Consider the following 7500-nt stretch of genomic DNA (forward strand, 5'->3'; position numbering starts at 1 on the left):
TTACCAGCTATTTTTAGAATTTCCCCAGAAAATTCACCCACCCTGCACAAAAATAGACATTTTTTACTGAAACAAAAAAGTAACAATTGAGCTCTACAACACAATGTTTAGTATCTATAGTTGTAATCAAAGCATTTGTCTAAATTTTGTGATTTACAAGAGAAATCAGAATGAGAAAATTGTCGGTTACATCGTAACGAATGTGACGATTTTCCTATGGGTGGTAAGGAGAGGGTTAACAATTGGGGTTTTCAGACCTGGAAATAAGTAAACCTTGCACTAAGCGGATTAAAAGACATCAACATATAAATTGTCGTTACAAATAAATCCCCACACTTGCTTTGATCAGTTAACTGCCATCCTGTGGAAAGACTCGAATCTAAAAATTTGACCAGAAAACTCGTCCTTCGATTGATTAACTCACTCAACCCTAGAGATTTATGCCACTTTTCAAAATTGGGAAAATGTAGTAAAATTGAGGATTTACATAGATAGCTATATTCAACTACCATTAACATGTAAAAAATAAAGAACATAAGCTTTGATACTACGCCTATAATTTGTCTCATAAAAATGTAATAAATAGGCATGGGGTAAAAGTAACCCTGGATAAACTACGGATATAGTCGGTGTTAGGGTTGAGTGAGTTAAAATGACCCTTATCTTGCCAAAAACTCTCAAACTTGGAACCTCGCAAGGTCTTCATTAAAGTCCCAGGTTTGAGAGTTTTTGACCATATGGGGGTCATTTAAATCGATCGATATTTGAAGGACTAATTTTCTAGCAAAACTTTTAAAACACGTCTTTCTAGAGTACTGCTTAACTAGTAAAAAAGAGCAATGATTTACAATGTGGCCCAATGTTTTAATACTGTGTTATGTCGGAATGGTTTCGGTATTTGACAATGATTTACAATGTGGCCCAATGTTTTAGGACTGTGTTATGTCGGAACGGTTTCAGTATTGGAGCAATGATTTACAATGTGGCCCAATGTTTTAATACTGTGTTATGTCGGAACGGTTTCGGTATTGGAGCAATGATTTACAATGTGGCCCAATGTTTTAGGACTGTGTTATGTCGGAACGGTTTCGGTATTGGAGCAATGATTTACAATGTGGCCCAATGTTTTAGGACTGTGTTATGTCGGAACGGTTTCGGTATTGGAGCAATGATTTACAATGTGGCCCAATGTTTTAGGACTGTGTTATGTCGGAATGGTTTCGGTATTGGAGCAATGATTTACAATGTGGCCCAATGTTTTAATACTGTGTTATGTCGGAATGGTTTCGGTATTGGAGCAATGATTTACAATGTGGCCCAATGTTTTAATACTGTGTTATGTCGGAACGGTTTCGGTATTGGAGCAATGATTTACAATGTGGCCCAATGTTTTAATACTGTGTTATGTCGGAATGGTTTCGGTATTTGACAATGATTACAATGTGGCCCAATGTTTTAGGACTGTGTTATGTCGGAACGGTTTCGGTATTGGAGCAATGATTTACAATGTGGCCCAATGTTTTAGGACTGTGTTATGTCGGAACGGTTTCGGTATTGGAGCAATGATTTACAATGTGGCCCAATGTTTTAATACTGTGTTATGTCGGAACGGTTTCGGTATTGGAGCAATGATTTACAATGTGGCCCAATGTTTTAGGACTGTGTTATGTCGGAACGGTTTCGGTATTGGAGCAATGATTTACAATGTGGCCCAATGTTTTAGGACTGTGTTATGTCGGAACGGTTTCGGTATTGGAGCAATGATTTACAATGTGGCCCAATGTTTTAGGACTGTGTTATGTCGGAATGGTTTCGGTATTGGAGCAATGATTTACAATGTGGCCCAATGTTTTAATACTGTGTTATGTCGGAATGGTTTCGGTATTTGACAATGATTTACAATGTGGCCCAATGTTTTAATACTGTGTTATGTCGGAACGGTTTCGGTATTGGAGCAATGATTTACAATGTGGCCCAATGTTTTAATACTGTGTTATGTCGGAATGGTTTCGGTATTGGAGCAATGATTTACAATGTGGCCCAATGTTTTAGGACTGTGTTATGTCGGAACGGTTTCGGTATTGGAGCAATGATTTACAATGTGGCCCAATGTTTTAGGACTGTGTTATGTCGGAACGGTTTCGGTATTGGAGCAATGATTTACAATGTGGCCCAATGTTTTAGGACTGTGTTATGTCGGAACGGTTTCGGTATTGGAGCAATGATTTACAATGTGGCCCAATGTTTTAGGACTGTGTTATGTCGGAACGGTTTCGGTATTGGAGCAATGATTTACAATGTGGCCCAATGTTTTAATACTGTGTTATGTCGGAATGGTTTCGGTATTGGAGCAATGATTTACAATGTGGCCCAATGTTTTAATACTGTGTTATGTCGGAATGGTTTCGGTATTGGAGCAATGATTTACAATGTGGCCCAATGTTTTAATACTGTGTTATGTCGGAATGGTTTCGGTATTTGACAATGATTTACAATGTGGCCCAATGTTTTAATACTGTGTTATGTCGGAATGGTTTCGGTATTTGGCAATGATTTACAATGTGGCCCAATGTTTTAATACTGTGTTATGTCGGAACGGTTTCGGTATTGGAGCAATGATTTACAATGTGGCCCAATGTTTTAATACTGTGTTATGTCGGAATGGTTTCGGTATTTGACAATGATTTACAATGTGGCCCAATGTTTTAATACTGTGTTATGTCGGAACGGTTTCGGTATTTGACAATGATTTACAATGTGGCCCAATGTTTTAATACTGTGTTATGTCGGAATGGTTTCGGTATTGGAGCAATGATTTACAATGTGGCCCAATGTTTTAATACTGTGTTATGTCGGAATGGTTTCGGTATTTGACAATGATTTACAATGTGGCCCAATGTTTTAATACTGTGTTATGTCGGAACGGTTTCGGTATTTGACAATGATTTACAATGTGGCCCAATGTTTTAATACTGTGTTATGTCGGAATGGTTTCGGTATTTGACAATGATTTACAATGTGGCCCAATGTTTTAATACTGTGTTATGTCGGAATGGTTTCGGTATTTGACAATGATTTACAATGTGGCCTAATGTTTTAATACTGTGTTATGTCGGAACGGTTTCGGTATTTGACAATGATTTACAATGTGGCCCAATGTTTTAATACTGTGTTATGTCGGAACGGTTTCGGTATTTGACAATGACTTTATAGTTAGAATTATGAGAATAATGTCGATTTCAAAAACAAAATTCATTATGAAAAAAAAAAAGATAAATTCCACCCAGCAGAATTATAGTATTTGTGGTGAAGAAATAATATAATATCTTACATGGAATATTTCTTACTATTTAAAAAAATTCTAAATTCACTTTAAATGTTCCAAATCATCCCGACATATCGCCGTTTTGGGACGGTGAGTCGCATAATCTGACTTCTATTTATTGGGACAATAATAAATATTCCCGATTTGAGGGTTTTTATGTGTTCGATCTCTTCCACTTCAGAGGCGGTACGAGTGTTAGTTTTTGTGGGGTTTGGCGTTCGCCAAGGAAATGGCGAGGTTGTTGAGTGTTTTGTAAATTGTGTGCACGAATGTGTTGGGGTGTTTTGCGCGTGTGTATGTCATATGTGTGGTGCGGTATTTTATTGTTTATGGTAAGGGGGTCGTGTTGGAAATGTTTTATTATTATGTAGTGTTTTGACAAATCGAGCATAGCGTTGTCTCTAGGTCATGATCTGATTTATGCTTTTGACAGTTTTACTTGCATAATGAGTTGGAATAACAATATTTGTAGACGTCAATTCAGTTCTGATGAAGATAGGGTTGGTGAAGTGGAGGGGGAGGGAGGGGGCGTGCGGGAGTATTGAGTGACCTCTTATGATAAGGTCGTTCATGTATGAAGAAGTGTCGTTATATAATTATGAGAGCAAAGGAAGGCATTACTCGTTGCCAAGTTGTCTCAATATTATTAACAATTGGTCAGTGTTATTTTCATCTGAGTACCTGACGTGTACATAAATGCAGGTCTGACATCCGAATACACTTATGGTCCTAGTTATACGTTGTTGTAATGAACAATATTTTGCGTCATTATTTTGAGATTTTCATTACAACAATGTTCCCATTAGGAGTTGGGTTATCAGACCTGCAAATAAGTGCACGTCGACAACAATCATTCCCATTGAGCAGGAATGTGTGTGGTTGATAACAGATAAAAATTGATTGCTTTCCTCTGACTAGGACGAAGACTATTTCAGGAATCTATTCAAAATACGACAGTTACAGAGTACGTCTTGTCAGTGATCGAATAAAACAACAAAGATGGAAAATTCTTGACCATATTCTCCAAAGAGACCATAACATACCGGCCCAGACTTCAATGAAGGAATACTTCAATGCCGTGAGGACATAACGCGGACGAACACATACTTCTTTACCTACAACACTAAATGCCGACCTGCAGACATACCATCATCTGCTCCAATCGGCACCGGAAGAATTTATATATTCACAGCTACAAAAAAAAAAAAACTATTCCATCAAAACTAAGGACGGAACATGATCTACTTGCTCTAAAACGTTGTCACGTGACAGGGACATTTGGAAATATAATATGACCAAAGAGATCCAATAAGCAGAGGACATGCTGACGATCGCACAATTCACGGCAAGAGTCCTTGAGGTTGCGTAACCAAGATCATCATGGACAATATTTGATTAAAGTTTGAGACAAAAAAATTCTAATTCAATAAAAAATTTCTTAAAATGCCATTGGTAAAGATCTTACCAATATAAAATTTGATTTTGACGAAAAATGCAATATGGCATTGGATATTATTGTATTTTGTATATCAATTAATTGAGACTATCGAGTGTACAACTTGGACATGCCAAATGAATGTAAATAGAGTTAATTATACCACGAAAATTGAATATGACACTTATTTAAGTATTAGATATTTAATTCTCAACATTATCAATAGACACTTAGATAACCACGCCTCTCGGACAGTCGTCATAATGTAAATTGCAGTGATTTTGTAAATACATAGGGAATACATAGGTTTTACTATTGATGGGTATGTGTCTAAGTAAAATAGCCACTGTTCTCCACTTGATCAACCAACACAGAAAACTGTGTAAACTTTTATAATATGATTGATAAAATCATGTGATAACTACTCACGTATTTGGCGGTATAAAAACAATAACAATGCTCAGAGAGAGATCGATTTCATTCCCGTAATTGTTTCTAAACAACCAACTATATTTGTCCGAACACGTGTGAAGGTGTGTCACAAATTCCATGTTTTGATTGGTCAAAAATCTTCTGGTTAATAAACTGACATTGAATACTATTCATCTAATTGATATATGTGACCCTACGTCTCAAAACGGTATTAAGTCGGGATCATTAAGATGCTGAAAATGGAATTTGTTGACAGAAATAGCATGCTTAAGTTGAGTTTATATGTTTTGTAGAGGAGAAGGAATATCATATTTTATAGTGCTAAATACCAAGATTTCATATTTTTGACCAGTTTAACTATAATTTGACTTTTTAGCAACTGGTCCATCCCGACATAATACCGTTTTGAGACGAGGGGTCACATATTGTATATATGCATAAAAGCTACACGTAGCATTTAAAGGATTTTAGAACCTATCAGCTCTTAAACGATACAATTCAATACGATATAAACTTGTGAATTTCCAAGTCATTTGATACTTCTTACCTTGATCAGCTGTTGGACCCTATGATGCCTTATTTCATCCAGTGTTCGGAAATAACCGTTTCCAATGGACACATTATTATTACCACTGTTATAAGTATTATTATTATTATATTTTCTATTTACTTTCTTTTTTACACCACCACCAGCAGTCGTCGTCTGTCCCTCGGCCACTTCGAACACGGCGCCGCTTCTCCCCGCCACCACTGTGGCCACCAATGCATTCTGGTTATACATTTTCGGTTTCTTCTTTTTCCTCACCCCTTTCAATTTTACCAGTGAGTATCTTTTAGGATGGCCGGCTAGATCCATGCTTCGCCTAGTGGATGGTATCAGGGGGACGTAATTTTGCTCAAAGATAGCTGGCATTTTTAAAAGTTTGTTCTGTTGAGAGTCTCACAATTATTTCCGAGTGAAGTAACACCGGAGTCAGCTCCATATATAGAATTTGGATTTCCAACAAATTACAAGACGATTACTCCACAATACAAGACTTGGGTTGTGACGGAAAATGTCTTCTCTAAAGATAAAGGGGGAAACATACGCTTTTATATAGAGCAATATCCACTAAACGTGATCAAAGACGCTTTACAAAGGGTCCCTAACCAACAGTAACACGTAGCATGTAAAACAAGACATGACGTCTATTAGACGATATTACAATTTTTTTTATAACAGAAACGACGCAGTTGACGACAAGGTACTCATTTTACACCTGAGTACGGTGAAAGAATGTAAGTAAAGAGCCCTTTTTTTCCAAGGACTCAACTACGAACTGATCGAAGCTCGAACCCACGACTTTCCGAACCGAAAGCGAGTGTCATGCATACCACAAGATCACGACGTCGCCGCAGGGAAAACACATTGCATTTATTGCCAAAATGAGATTGGGTAGTAGATAGATACACGATTCCGAATCGCAGGTATTTTCCTGACTAATCTGTTTGCAATGCAATGTGCGGCTATGTGGTCTAGTGGTATGACACTCGCTTACGGATCGGAAGGTCCTGGGTTCGAGCCTCGCGCTCGGCGCATAGTTGATTCCTTGGAAAAGACTCTTTACTCACATTCTCTCACCGTACTCAGGTGTAAAAGGTGAGTACCAGGCCGTTAACAGCGGTGTCTTTGTCCGAAAAATTGTAATATCGCCTAACAGGCGGCATGTCCCGTCCTACATCTTAAATGTTGCTGTTGACCAGGGACCCGCTGTAAAGCGCTTTGAGCATATTTAGTGGATATTGCGCTATATAAAGATCAATTTTTAAAAGCTCAATGCATTGAATTCCGTGGAATTTGAAGATAAGTTTGCTCGTTGTTGTTTTGTTTCCTTGACTAAACGGTGAAAATAAAATCCAATTCAAAACCAAAAACTTAAAATCCTTTTGGTATAATTGACAAAGCAATAATAGGGATACGAAGATGCTAGAAGCTGTGGACTGTAAAAAGTTATAAACAAAAATGATAAGATAGGATAAGATATACTTTATTGATCCTGAATGGAAATTATCATAATTATCATATCATGAATATAACAGCTTCTAAAAAAAAAAATATCAAACATGGAACGTTTCGGACTCAAAATCCTTCTTCAGCCAACAACAAACAACAAACAATGAAAACATAAATACTACAGATCGACGACAAAGAAATATTTATGGGTTTTTTTTTTAGTAATGTATTTAATGTTTTCATTGGGGTTTGTTGTTGTTTTTATTTGTACATTCAACCTTTTATGAAATCTTTATTTTAAGCGGTAGGCCTATC

At 37.0% G+C, this 7500-nt stretch overlaps 1 pseudogene across 1 annotated transcript in view; it reads right to left on the minus strand.

Annotated features, from left to right (window-relative positions):
* The window catches only part of LOC144977931 (uncharacterized), a 53586-nt pseudogene that overhangs the window by 39563 nt on the left and 6523 nt on the right, over window positions 1–7500 (minus strand). The window contains exon 2 of the transcript XR_013646437.1: window positions 5740–6256. The product of XR_013646437.1 is annotated as an uncharacterized LOC144977931 (transcript). The remainder of the gene's footprint in view (window positions 1–5739; window positions 6257–7500) is intronic.

The sequence above is a fragment of the Berghia stephanieae genome, chromosome 8 (genome assembly GCF_034508935.2).
Source record: "Berghia stephanieae isolate SIO BIC M18660-M18661 chromosome 8, UCSD_Bste_1.3, whole genome shotgun sequence".
Lineage (NCBI taxonomy): Eukaryota > Metazoa > Mollusca > Gastropoda > Nudibranchia > Aeolidiidae > Berghia > Berghia stephanieae.